Consider the following 15,474-nt stretch of genomic DNA (forward strand, 5'->3'; position numbering starts at 1 on the left):
GTAAACCTATGGGAAGGTAATAGTAAATAGAGTGGTGTTGTAGGCTGGTGGCTCTGAGAACATGAATGGGTTACCGTGAATTATTAAACTCCTACAATCTTTTTCTAACTTACTTATGTATCTATAAAGCAACAATATTCATTGTAGTCTGTAGTCATTTAACGTATCTCCAAGGCCCAATAGGTGAGCAAGGGCACATTAAAAAAACACTATTTCTTTTCCAAGGTTACCAAAAGGTTGATTTATTAAAGTAAGGATAGTTTTTTTTTATTTACTGATGTGACCCTTGTTTGGTTCTTTATTTATAGTTTCAATTATTTAAGCAGAACGGTTGCATTATAGAAAAATTTGTCTTCAAGTACGGCATGTTTATTGAAAAGTACAAGTTGCCCAGAGGGAACCTTTTTATGGAATGGATCATAACAAAGCCATTAGTATACATTGGTAGGCTTGCATCCTCATGAACATTAATTCAGTTCACAAAATGGCACCTTCTGCAGTAGAAATGACAGGTACACTGATGCATGTATATTAGCTGAAATGGTTATAGTTTACAATTTTATATATTCCTTTTTATTTAATGTTTTTTATGTGAAAAAAAATATAGGCAAGATGGACTGATTTAAACTAATGCTCACCTAAACACTTGAACATGCAATAATAATTTGTCAGTTTTATTTTTTACTTGGAACAAACCTAATCCACTGCATGGAATCAGTAGGAACTGAACTGACTCACAAGTACAAATCATAACTATATTTCACTCAGTGACAAGTCATGTACTTCAGAACCATTAGCATAACCTGGCCCCTGCCAGACACTGGAGAAGTTCGGAAATAGAGCATGTCATTAAAAAATGCAGAGTACTTATCAAAAATTAATTTTGCTGGACTATATGCAGCATTGCACTCTGCATTTCTCATAAATATTACCTTTATCAGAGGTCTGTGGACTTGATTTTTCCAGGAACTGAATAAAATAAAAACTCATGCATATGCCTATTATTTAAAAATGCACTCCTAATAATAGTCCCTTTTAACAATAAAGTGTTACGGTAGCATGAACCACCACATTTATATGGTAAAAGCACACAGAAAAAATAGCTGTTTTTGAAAGAGAAAATACTGTTTGCTTGTTGTTGCCGTATAATTCTGCAGGTTTAGCTGTGCAGTCGGCAACACAGTGTGAGCGAGAGTGAGTGATTTTGTCACTACTGCTATATCCAGCAGTGCACAGTACAGATGTGACATCAAAGAATGAAGCAATGCAGCTGGTGCTCTTTGAGAAGCTCAGCAAGGAGCTCCAGAAATGACATGCAAGTCAAAGTCACATGTAAATAGCCCACAGTGTATTCATAGTCATTTATGGACATTTGGGAAAAAAATTAATGTTTTTAATTTGCTGACATATTTTTCTTTCTGTTAAAGGCACAAATTACTTGCCAATTGTGTACTTACTGTATTAATTATTTTAACATAGACAGACAGTTTTATTCTGCTATGTATAAAGGTAAAGTAAATATATCTGCTTTGAATGGTCCCATAGGTCTATTTAAAATGAACAGTTTATGTTATTTCCCCCTATTTATTACAGTTCAGTGCAATAGACACACCACCGTCTATTACATTAAAAAATAAGGGCATTGGTATGTAATCATAGATTGTAAGCTCTTCTGAGCAGGGTCCTCTCCTCCTCCTGTGTCACTGTCTGCATCTGTCTGTCATTTGCAACCCCTATTTGATGTACAGCGCTACATGTTGGCGCTATATAAATACTGTTTATTATTATTAATAATAAAAATAATAATAATAATAATGTAGGCAGAGAAGCTCAGCAAATTTATTTCTTCTAAAAGCAGAAAGCAAAAAGAGCTCCATGATTAGAGGAAAGCAAATCAAATGACCAGGCTCTCAATCAACCATGTTGCTCCTCTGTTTTGATCAAAAGAACACCTTGGGGGTATTAGCTCATTAGGTTAGTAAGTTTCCACCAGCTTTAGGGTCCTGAAGCTGGAGCAGGGCAAAGCACATTTGTAAAACCATTTTCAAAGGTTTTTTTTTATAAATAAGACCCCTAATTGGCTTTCCATACTTATAGACCTGACTGACACAGATTTCCTAGATCTGTTTTTCACATTATTCAGAGTTAATTGTCCATACCTCCAAAACATTGTATCTGATCCCATAATACTACACATTATTCATTAAATGTGGTTGCTGCATTAGTTTCCTTTTTTCATGCTTGTTTTTCCATTATTTTCATATACTTATCTAACCAGTGATACACTTTCTGTCCTAAGAAGGCATTGCTCATTCACTCCACGTGATGGTTTAAGAATAAATAAGATAAGAAAAAAAATAACATACTAACAGACAGAAAAAAACAGATCCATTTGATAGTATAGTATTAAAAATAATTTTCTTTTGTTAGCCATGACATATAAAAACTGCCAAATATTATCAGCTCTATTGTCGGTTTGTACATTGGGCATAGATGCTTTTCATGGGCTTACCTTTTCCCAGAAGTCTACATAGTGCACATGGGTGCAATATTCCTCACTGTATAATTGGAACTGAACCTTTGATTTAGTAGGCATATCCTTTTAGTAACTTCTTTATATAGCGCCAACATATTACACATTGCTTTACAGTCAATTGGCTCTAGCTGTACCTCCTCCTTGTAAAATAACTCCATGTTTCATGGGAGAAAACCAGGGCGCCCGGAGGGAACCCATGCAAACACAGGGAGAACATACAAACTCTTTGCAAAGACAAGCAAACTCTGGCCAAGATTTGAACCTGTGACCTAACACTGCAAATGCAAGAGTGCTAGCCACTGTGCCAACCATGCGGCTCACCACCACATATCCTACCACTTTGCTTTTACTTTTAGACAGGCAGAGTGTTGAGACATAGCATCCCAATATCTATAGTACAAAAGCATGTGTTTAAGCCACACATATTAAGGAAAAGAGACTGAAACTTCGTTTTTAAGGATTCCTTTTTCCATTCATTGGTAGGTTTATTATTCTTTCTTTATGTACAGCCTAGGTAAGAGGTTTTCTTGGCAACATTTTGACTTATGCCAAGTATAAAAAAGAAAAATATAATGGGACATTTATTGCAGTGTGAGACATGACAGGTCCTCAGTAAAAAAAATAAACTTTCCATATTGTTCATCTATATTCTTTTATTAGGAAATAGATCAAGCATTAGATGGTTTTATCTGTATAATTTAACATGAGGTCAATTTGATTTTAAACCTTTTCCTTTATTACAATGGTGGTGACATTAGGTGCACACTATTATGTGAAACGTCATTGATAAATGTACTTTCCATAGTTCCTATTGAAGCATACAATGTTATCCACAAATGTAGATTGCATGATGTACTGAACAGTTAGATAAGTGCATTTAATGGAATATTTATAAATGTTTTATTAATGTCTATATGACATTTTGATGATGTTGATGAGATTTTTATTTACCATTTAAATGATTTATAATGTGATGTTTTTCCATTTTATTAAGCTGGATTAATGAATTTGTATACCAATGTATTGATAGAAGGTAAAAGGTCATTCTGTGCCTTAGCATACAAGAATTAATTTATTTTCAGTGTGTGTGGTTATTAAAAATCTTATACCTTATATATATTGTATGTAAACATAGTTATATGTTGTTGGGGCTTTAAAACTGTAAAAAGGTCAATATTACTAGATTTGGAGTGGGAAAGAGTAAATTCTTTGCAAAATGGGACATTGTTACCCAGCTGGTAGATGCCTTTGGATTAGGTAACAGCTGCTATGTTCATAGAATAAAAGGCTAAGCAACCTACTCTGTAGCTTTAAAGAACACAGTAGGACACCATAGGCTGATGCTTTTCTGATACTTTGACACCATTTCTTAATAATATGGGCTTCAAAGTATGTGAACACACCAATGTACATATGTTACACTGCATTTTGGAAAATGCATTTGATAAACTTGTCTGATTCATACAATTATAACCCACCCATGCACAAAGAAAAGTAAAAATACAGAATTTTTGCTTGCACACAAAGTCAGCAAGAGCTTTATTTTCTGAGCTAGGTGAAATATCCCTTGCAAACTAAAAAATCACTTTGCTGAATGAACAGTTTATATTTCTTTACTAAATTAACCTCATTGTGAATAATTACAAAATATTTACAAACAATACAGATACTAATGTGTCCTTGAAATAAAATCCCCAAAACAACCTTTTTCTGAGAGAAAAAAACTTTAGGATTTTATTAGCTAACATACATTTACATTACATTTATTAACCAACCTATATTTAACATGCTGGCTAACATGTCAAAAATGCCAAGGATTTTCATTGGTCAATGCATTCTGCTTTCCGAATGCTACAACATTAATAAGTGTTATGGGGTCAACATTTGGGTTTGCTTTACTCCTAGGGTTAGATATAATCTAAGGGTTTAATGCTAGGTATATCATTGGTTAAGCTTTAGGGTTAAAGTTATAGCTACTACAAGAATGGGTCCAAAGTACAAAAATAACAGCTTCTGTGGATTCTCAAGTCTTTTAAAGCCCATTTCACCTGTAAAAATACTAACAACTACCAATACCTTGATTTAATCTACTTCATGGACACCAGTGCATTTCACAGAACTTCTCCAATCCCTAATTAGCGAAGAAATAAGTTTGAAGAGGAAGATACAGTCAATAACTAGGCAGAGTCTTCCGAGTTACTTACATCCTTCATCTTTGACTGGAGTGTGTTTTTAATGAATTATTGAACATTTCTCCATTTCCTAAGTACTTCCAGTATAGATAATACCTATAACCACAAATCACTGTCTTCACTGTGCAGCCTGGCATGTATGGAGCCCGTCGGAGCTGTATGCATAGATACTACTACACTTAAGAATTTTAGTAGAGGCTGAGCAGGCTGCATAGGAAAGCTCTTAGCATGGGTATGGGCAAGAGCAACATGGGAAATGGTAAGTATGAGTTTCATTAAAATAGCTGAAAGAAGTAAAGGAAAGAATAAATGCACTGAAACTACACTTATTCTGGAAGGTCAACTCCATGTTAATGAATCAAGCTTTAATCTCTGAAGCTGTAAAAAATGACATATAAATAAACTCTTTGTTCTTCCTGCTACCTAAAGTATAATCTATAATTCTATATAATAGTCTGTTTGACATTTAAAGATCCTGTGACTCTAGATCTTGACACAGAACATGGGATCTGAAGGGATATTTTTGCAATTTTAAAAAAGTGCTGAAAACGATTACACAGATTTGCCATACCTATCTAAAAAAAACATGAAGTCCTGTCTCTTCCTGGCAATACTCTAAATGCAGCCTGACCAATTAACTTGTACTCCAGTACACAGAGCGCTGGCATCCTCACAATGTCAACAGCTAATTTGTACATTCTGTGGGCCGGATGGATACAGAGAGACACATTCTGACGAGTGGCTCATTAAGTAATTAGTGATGCTTTATGATCTACTGCTCCAAAACCAGAATGAAGAGCTTATTCATTGACCCCTTCTTCACCAGATGGACAATTATTTTGCTGGTCCTAGTATCAAAGCTTGGCTCATTGGCTTCTCATTCAGTGTAAGGAATTTAATTGCATTTGTTGACTTATTGACCATCAGCTTAATGACTGGTCATTAGGAGTTTTGTCTAAATACCTGTACAATAATAGTTCTCTTTATAGATGTTCTTACTCTCATCACTCTATTATTTCTTCTCACATCATTTAGATCAGGATATCTCGAACCTCTGCTTAAGCACAGTTAAGGGGTCATGTTTTGGATTTTCCTTTGTGAGCACTCATGAGATAATTATCAGCAAATTAGACATGTACATTACCAGGGAAATCCACAACATGCATCTTGATGGCAGTGCACAATGAAGAATGATAATGTATTATATGGTAACTTACTGAAGAGGGATTCAGACTGCTTAGTTCTTGTAAGTATGGACAAATGCATGTATGATAATTGCATTCACAGGCTAAAGCTACCACCATATAATCTTTCTTGACCATATTATTTCCATCAGAATACCATATAAGCCAATAAATTGTTTGTCAGGATGGATTAGAAAATAGGGTGAAAAAAGTGGGCTGTCTTTTTATGTATTAAACAATGTAAGTTAAATCTATAAAAAAAAGTCTTGCCTAACACTACTACGCTCTCTTCAGACAGTTGGTGTTGTTTAGCCCTGAAGTCATATGAATCAAAGTAAAACTAGTTCTTGAATGAAACACAGCCGGTGTTTTTCAAGCTAACAAAGATGAAAGCAGATATTCAATATACTTAGGCAATTAAACATTTTAAAATGTTTAAAAATTATTAACATATTTGCTTTGATCTATACCTGTAATGATAGATAGGAAGCCCCTGCTGATCTTAATCTATTACTGTGCTGTTATGCTATCCCACTGGCTTCTATATATTTCGAGTCACTAATCCACAACAAGTATGCTGATCAGGAAAGTCAGAGAAAAGTTCTAATCTGTATACTTGACCAAGGTTAGTGGTTCAAAATATTGAAGTGAAAGCTTAGCATGACATTTAAGCAACTACAGCTAACTATAGAAAAGAACAGGAATGGAAACTGTTATTTCTCTTACAACAGGAAACCTGTAAAGTGAATTTAGGCTGGTGTAAAATGTGCCTAAGGTAACACCTATCCAAAAAGAGTGTTTTGACTCTAGGACTAAACAGTTTTAGGGCTTTGAATACTCTCCATGTCAAGAATAAGCCTCACGTCCTATCATTCTTAAGTCAATAGCCAAAGCCTCATTGGACATAAAAGATAATCAGATTCCAGAAATCATTTTACTGGGTAAATTATGATTGGTTTTGTGTGGTAAAATGACCAGGGTGAAATAAAAAACAAGTATGTACCAATGGGTTCTGGCAAATTATGTTACTAGACAGGTCTTTGCATGCCTGTGAAAAACAGCATACATTATTAACATTATTACTAAATAAGTTGTTAATACATGCCTCTTCTAAATCTGACATACTTTTTTCTCACTTACCCTACCTAGTAGCATGGCTGATTTGAAATAGACTGATAGGGTGAATCATAGAGAAGGCTCTGCAGTGAAATCAGAATTGTAGGCTAACCAAGCGCACTACTCAATCAACAGATAGAAGAAAAGGCAAACAAATAGCCCAGACCAGGGGTCTGCAACCTGCGGCTCTTCAGCCTCCTTGTTGTGGCTCCCTTCGGCTGCCGCGGGGAGATCTCTGATGGGGGATCCCCTTCCTCCCAAGACACTGCGGAGGAGGGGGATTCCCTATCCGGTGTTCTAATGAAAAAAATCTACCAGTGAAATAAATCTACCACGGGGCGTGTACAAATGGGTGTGTACAATGACATCCCCCTCCTTTGAACCCCAATTCCTCCGGAATAGGGAGGTGTACAAAACCAAAAATGTACGTGCAAGTGGGGGACACCTGTGACTAACACCCCCTAAAATTTAATTGTTAGGCTATCATCAGAACATAAAGAACTCTGCCCATCAAAAAAATCTACTGTTACACATTGCTGGAGGCACTTGAACCCCAATTTCTCTGGAACAGAAAGGGGGTACAGGTGAACAAAATTAGAGGTGCAAGTGGGGGACACCTGTGGCTAACACCTCCTAAAAACTCCACCCATCAAAAAACCCCTACCCTGTTACACATTGTTGGAAGCTTCTAGCACCTAAACCCCAATTTATCTGGAAATGGGGGTACAGGTGAAAATAATTTGAGGTGCAAGTACGGGACACCTGTGGCTAACACCTCCTAAAAATTCATAAAAACTCTGCCTATCACAAAAATCTACCCTGTTACACATTGCTGGAAACATCTAGCATCTGAACCCCAATTTCTCTGGAACGGGGGGGAGGCGGTACAGGTGACCAAAATAGAGGTGCAAGTGGGGGACACTTATGGCTAACACCACCTACAATTGAATCGCTAAGGCATCGTCAGAAAATAAAGAACTCTGCCCATCAAAATAATCTACCCTGTTACACATTGCTGGAGGCTTCTAGCACCTGAACCCCAATTACTCAAGATTGGGGGGTACAGGTGAACAAAATTAAAGCTGCAAATGAGGGACACCTGTGGCTAACACACCTTAAAATTTCATCGCTAAGGCATCGTCAGAACATAAAGAACTCTGCCCATCAAAAAAATCTACCCTGTTACGTTAGAAACCTCCAGGATACATTAGAAGCTGGAGGCTTCTAGGGGCATAGTTCAGTGTTTAATTTATTTCAAAGTAGGCCTACACATGCACACTTGTTGTAACAGGTAAAATTAAAAAAATATTAAAACTTTTAAAAGTTTATAAACTGTGTTATGTTTTGCGGCTCCAAACTATTTTTCTTTAGTGGAAGAGGAGGCAAAATGGCTCTTTTGAGAGTAAAGGTTGCTGACCCCTGGCCCAGACAGGTGATAGATAAAATCAAGGAGGAAAACACACTTCAAGTCTAGTTTAAACATAGTAAAGTGAGACAGAGAAAAATAATTGAACTTACTGATCAGGAACAAGAGGAAATAAGGCTCGACTTAAAAGCTGGTTAAGGAACTATATAAGAAAACAGAAGCCATATTGACAGGAGAGGTACAAGTGGAGTACTAGCTGCCGTCCTGCTGTCTTTGTCATCAGTGCTGTGAGACAGTGACCTGGAACAAGCTTGGACAACAGTAAAGTCAGAGTAAACTCAAGGGACCTGATTTATTAAAGCTCTCCAAGGCTGGAGAGGACACACTTTTACCAGTGAATCTGGGTGATGCAGCAAACCTGGAATCGATCTGGTCAAGGATTAAAAACATTTGCTAGCAAAAAGCAAATTACTTTTAGGAAATCCATTCCAGGTTTGCTGGATCACCCAGCTTCACTGATAAAAGTATATCCTTCCCAGCCTTTGAAAGCTTTAATACATTAGGGCCAAGATGTCTAACCTGCATACATGTTCTAGGACAAAGACAAAGCTAGTATCAAACCCATTAGAATGATAGCGAGGAAGCTAACATCAATCGTAGCCTCTATACTTCCTCCATACATATTTCCTTTAATCAGGTAGGTGCTAGGTAAGCTCTGCTCTGCTTTTAGTAATTGCTGTGTATGTTCAAATGCTGAGGCGTAGGAAGTGAAGCAAAATGTTACAAGTTTAATTAGATCCTCTTAGCTATAAAGCAAGGCTGAGTGCTGGTAATTTGTTGCATGTACTATGTTAAATAAAAGGGTCACAAAAAGACCATTAAGGTGAATATTTGCATTTCAGGCCAAAAACCATTTACCTACCACTTTTGCCATGCCATATCACAACTCAATAGTCTTATTACTTCACCTAATAAGATTTTAATTTGTCCATTAGCACTTGGAGAAAATTACCGTGTGTTATATTTTTTAAGCTTTTGCTGTACAGGAGGAGATATATATGTATGTGTCTGCTACAATACATGCACAGTGCCTGTATTTACTTCTTTTAAAGACCCAGCAAGTACATGAAAATATAAGATGACCTGCCAGAAATGCCCTTTGTTCCTAAGTCTAGGTAGGCATAGTGGTATGAAATACACTGGTACTGCATGACTGTGGGGGGAACCAGTCCTAGGAATTAAACCTAAGTATGTTTTAGCAGGGGGGTATAGGTTCTCACTGACTGGTGTGAAGAGGTTGGGTGGTTAGAGGAGCCACAGGGGAAGTAGCTGGAGTTGAAAGTCCATACTGGAATCTTCTTGTTGGAGAACGACTGCAGCTCTATAGGTGCAGGGGATTATATGGTCAGGTATAGGTATCTACTGAGGGCCCTTAGGAAGGAATGTGGAGATCCTTAGTGCTTGTCCCTGTCTGATGCCTGAATATTGCATAAACCTCCTTTGACTAAAATGAAGTGTCTAATATACTCATTCACAACTTGTAGGACCCGCTAACAACAAGTTGCTACCTGTAAGATGGCCTTGGGGCTGTTCTACAGACGATTTGCTGTACAGAAAAAATAATATTGTATTTTGGAGTATCTTGTTTCCCCATCACACCCATTTGTGTTACCCCCCAGGAGCCATTATTGCAGCCCTGAAAGGAAATAGGTCTTGGAGACTAACTTTAATAAGGCTTGAGGAATTCAGAGTGTATACTTAGTTGCTTAGGGAACATCTCACATGACCATGGAGATAGAACTATTATTACATGTATGACCTTGGTGCTTTAGACATTGAGAAAAATATGTGGAATAAAAAGTGTTTATTGGTGATTCATCTCTCACTCATTGATCTCATGTATGAAAAAATGCATTGCTTCTTCTGATATAGAAATCTTTCAAGTGTACTTTCATTAAAACCTTTCCCATACAGTAAATTATATAGATGTGTATAGGACCATCACTTGAGGATATGCATCTTGATTGCTGACTTATACCCTATAAAAGTCCATGATTGTTGACTGCAACTACCATATGTAGATCTTTTGTGATTAGAGGTTGTAAACTGCTCAGAGCAGACAGTGGCTGTTTTTCTAATATAAGTAATCACATGGGAGGCGGGGGGCAAAAAAAGGCCATAGCAGCAAAAAAATAAGTAAATAAATAAATATACCCCCATCCTCTAAAACAGGGGTGCCCACACTTTTTTGGCTAGCGAGCTACTTTTAAAATGGCTAAGTCAAAATGATCTACCAACAATTAATACTTGGACCTAATAACTCCTGTGGGCAGTAGAGCTTTTTTTGAAAGGCAGGGCTCTGCAATCTACTCAAGTTGCCTTTGCGATCTACAGGTAGATTGGGATCCACCTGTTGGGCACCCCTGCTCTAAGAAATAAACTCCTTTAAAACTCAAGACCTTAACCCACTTAAAAAAAAACCTAAATAAGAAAAAACGCAAAAACATGAAATAATAAAAAAAGAAAACAAAACTCATACTATATTATATGCATATTTACATTCTTTACCAGCATATAAGTAATGAGCCCTCATCAAGACAGAGCCTTGTCTATGTATTTGGTGTACATTCTATGTTTGGTCTTCATCTCTGTGTGTGTCATAATATTCTTAATCCAGTTTAAACTATACAGTAGCAAAATTCATTATTACTCTATGATATCATCCTTTGTTATATTCTGTCTGTGCCATCAATAAAATAAGAAAGACGACAATTAGGACAGCACGTTGTTTTGCACAACAGTGAATTGGGTTCCATGGTGAAATTTTGCTGTGACTTTATGCACAGTGATGTTTTTCCTGCCTTCTGTACATATGTTTGTGGATGTTCCAGGTATGTCAAACACATTATATATGTAACACATTGCTTGAGGAATTACATTTAGCATCAGTACCTGCTCCGCTATATTTCACTCCTTTCAAATTTTACAACAAATGGCAAACATTTTACAAAGGTTACAAACACTGCAAATTCCTAGGAAATTGATTAAAACTGCCAATGTTGAACATAAAGCTGTAGAATATAATATAGTATATACAGGATAACACAGATACCCAGATTTTTAACCAACAAATGTAAAAGTACATTTCACGACTATAAATGAATTTGTTAATCAGTACACACTTTTTACAAAGTATGTAGTGAACAGTGCATTCAGTAAGGGTCAGTTCACTAAGAAGTAACAATTGTTATTTGTCATAATCATCATTTTCTGTAGTGAGAGCCAATGGGAGTTGAATATAGCAACCACATGGCTGAAAATAGCAGCTGTAATAGCAAATGACAAGTGTGTTATAGCTTAGTGATTTCAAGTATTCACCCTAAATTTAGACAACTCCTGCATAATTATTATCATAGTTATAACTAAGCCATGTTATTTTTTAGCCAGCAGGGAGCAAGAAAAAAGCTATATGTATGTAATACTTTATGCACTTACTGATAGGGATACGAAAATGATTCGCAATCTTCAAAAGCGTCAGTGACACTTGAAAGATGTAACTGACCAAAATGCCTATGGTGTTAGAATAGAAACTAATTGCAGAGTGGATCTAGAGCTGCATTCCATTGCTTTCCCACTAATTACAGCTTTTTGTCCTCTACATCTAGAAATCATTTATAGAACTACGCACAGAACAGCAGCAAAATCCTATAAACCTCACTGACGGCTTGGCTAAATTAAATATTTTGTAGATAATGTACTTTGCTGAATTTTTTCAGATTTCAAAATGATAACTAAAGGCAACTGGCTGATTTATGATGACTGGAACAAAGAAAGTCAGAAGTGTTCATAGGCAATGTTTTGCAAGTGCGAATTAGAGAATAAAAGATAAAGCCTAATTGGTTGCATTGCCTGGGACTTTATAAATCATCCCCAGTGTTTGTGTCATATTGTAGTATTAACTACATAGGCAGCTCTATTTTTAAGTAAATAATTTTATATTCTATATTAAGGTTACCATCCATCAAGCTACTGTCCATTCTCCTGGGAGCAGATTAGGAGATTTTTTAAAAACTTTTCTGACCTTACTGAATAAGCTCTTCAACAAAGTGTTACAGAGCCCTGGACAAGCCTGACATTAACCACTAGATCATAAGGGATATTGTTAGGTATTATAGCAACTAGCAGCAGAGATGGGATATTGATGGAATATATAGTCGTTAAGAGCAGGAATATTGAGTACTGCTGTTATCAGTAAGCCTCAACAATAAGTAAACATATGGGAGGGATAATGGGCAACAGGGAGTCTGCCTGCCAATCAGAAATGGCATGAGAGTTTTACTTGCCAATTACTGATAGAGTGGAATATCTTAAAAAAAGGACATGCCAGGAATTGGACAGCCAACACTTCAAGCTAAACAACACCTGGTATAATTTTGAAAGCACATTCAAGATATTTTAGTAATCCTTTTTGAGATATTTGACAATATCGGATATATATAAAAAAAATTATGTTATGGTTTGTTAAGTATGGTCATAAATTACACACAGGTAGCCACCAAACTGCACATGTAATGTTTCATTTTCTTTTTTGATGGGTGCCATGAAGCTTCCTATAATGAGCCTCTCCAAGACTTGAGAATATAAACTATCATGGTGCAACCTGGTGATCCAACAAACCTAGAATCAATCTGTTTGAGGATTAAAAACATTTGCCAGCTATAGCCAAATATACCTATATTAACTAAAGATTTGTAATATATCTATTCCTGAATCACCCAGGTTCACCAATGATAGTCTATCTTCTTGTTGCTGAAATAGTATTGTGTGTAAAATTTTGTATTTCATATACAAAACACCTCTGTAGCTTGTTTTACCTGCATAAAGGTTGAATAGTTAACTTGAACGTGCTTTAGAATTATTCTGTGTTTTATGTGGTTCCTATGTACACTGTATGCAACTACTATTGTGTAGATCAGTGTTTCTTGACTTTTTTTTAACATGGGGTAATAATTTCAGGTCTTCAGGGAACCTCTACTAAATTTACTACATCCACAGCACACAGTACATTAGTGTGGTGGTAAGTAGGGAAAAGGCCTCCAAAATTGTTCAATGGAAAAAAATTCCTCTTACATTGCTGACCAATAACAAGAATGCCACGTTTACATACAGTTAGGTCCATAATTATTTGAACAGAGACAACTTTTTTCTAATTTTGGTTCTGTACATTACCACAATTACCTTTAAATGAAACAACTCAGATGCAGTTGAACTGCAGACTTTTAGCTGTAATTCAGTGGGTTGAACAAAAAGATTACATAAAAATGTAAGGAACTAAAGCCTTTTTCTCTTACACAATCACTTCATTTCAGAAGCTCAGAAGTAACTGGACAAATTAAAAAGCTGAAAATAAAATGTTCATTTCTAACACTTGGTTGAAAACCCTTTGCTGGCAATGACAGCATGTAGTCTTGAACTCATGGACATCACCAGATGCTGAGTTTCCTCCTTTTTAATGCTCTGCCAGGCCTTTACTGCAGCGGCTTTCAGTTGCTGTTTGTGGGCCTTTCTGTCCGAAGTTTAGTCTTCAACAAGTGAAATGCATGCTCAATTGGGTTCAAATCAGGTGACTGACTTGGCCATTCAAGAATATTCCACTTCTTTGCTTTAATAAACTCTTGGGTTGCTTTGGCTGTATGTTTTGGGTCATTGTCCATCTGTATTATGAAACGCTTCCCAATCAATGTGACTTCATTTAGCTGGATTTGAGCAGACAGTATGTCTCAGAACACCTCAGAATTCATTTGGCTGCTTCTGTCCTGTGTCACATCATGGATAAACACTAGTGTCCCCGTGCCACTGGCAGCCATGCACGCCCAACCCATCACACTGCCTCCGCCATGTTTTACAGATGATGTGCTATGCTTTGGATCATGAGCTTTTCCATGCCTTCTCCATACTTTTTTCTTGCCATCATTCTGGTAAAGCTTTCAAGCTTGATCTATCCAAAGAATGTTTTTTCTCTGTATTTACTTTCATGCAGTCTTCTCTTTATGGTAGACTTGGATATTGGTACATCTACCTCATGTTGCTCACTTGGTTGGCTGTTGTGAAGGGGTTTCTCCTCACCATGGAAATGATTCTCTGATCATCCACCGCTGTTGTCTTCTGTGGACGTCCAGGTCTTTTGGCGTTGCTGAGTTTACCAGCGCTTTCTTTCTTTCTCATGATGTACCAAACTGTAGATTTTGCCACTCCTAATATTGTAGCAATTTCTCGGATGAGTTTTTTCTGTTTTTTCTGTTTTTTCAGCATAAGGATGGCTTGTTTCTCCTGCATGGAGAGCTCCTTTGACCAGATGTTGTCTGTTCACGGCAAAATCTTCCACATACAAGCTCCCCCCCCCCCTCAAATCAACTCCAGGCCTTTTTATCTGCTTAATTGATAATTACATAACAAAGGAATTGCCCACACCAGCCTATGAAACAGCCTTTCAGTCAACTGTCCAAATACTTTCAGACCTCCTGAAATGAAGGTGATTGTGTAAAAAAAAAAAAAACTTTAGTTCTTCACATTTTTATGCAATCTTTTTATTCAATCCACTGAATTAAAGCTGAAAGTCTGCAGTTCAATTGCATCTGAGTTGTTTCATTTAAAATTAATTGTGGCAATGTACAGAAACAAAATTAGAAAAAAGTTGTCTCTGTCCAAATATTTATGGACCTATAGCCAAAAAGATAATTGGAATTTGGTATACTGACTTGGGCGGCACAAATTGCCCATTGCTCAAGAAACCTCAGGCAACCTCCGAAGGAACCCTAGGGAAACCTGGCCGAAAAACACTGGTGCAGATAGTTTATGTTGGAGGCGGTATGTATGCAGTTGATGCAGCCAGATTTTATTTCTGGTAAAGTTACACTATGCAATGTTTTCAGTACAAAGTAAAAACTAGGGCTTCATGTTAAATGATCAATATACCATTGGAACATTGGACCTGATTTATAAAAGCTCTCCAAGGCTGGAGAGGATACACTTTCATCAGTGAAGCTGGGTGATCCAGCAAACCTGGAATGGATCTGGTCT

General features: G+C 36.7%; 1 protein-coding gene across 1 annotated transcript in view; it reads left to right on the top strand.

Annotated features, from left to right (window-relative positions):
- The window catches only part of C1H1orf94 (chromosome 1 C1orf94 homolog), a 65,725-nt gene that overhangs the window by 41,108 nt on the left and 9,143 nt on the right, over positions 1-15,474 (top strand). The gene's annotated exons all lie outside the window — the stretch shown is intronic.

Source organism: Pyxicephalus adspersus, chromosome 1 (assembly GCF_032062135.1).
Source record: "Pyxicephalus adspersus chromosome 1, UCB_Pads_2.0, whole genome shotgun sequence".
Taxonomy (NCBI): domain Eukaryota; kingdom Metazoa; phylum Chordata; class Amphibia; order Anura; family Pyxicephalidae; genus Pyxicephalus; species Pyxicephalus adspersus.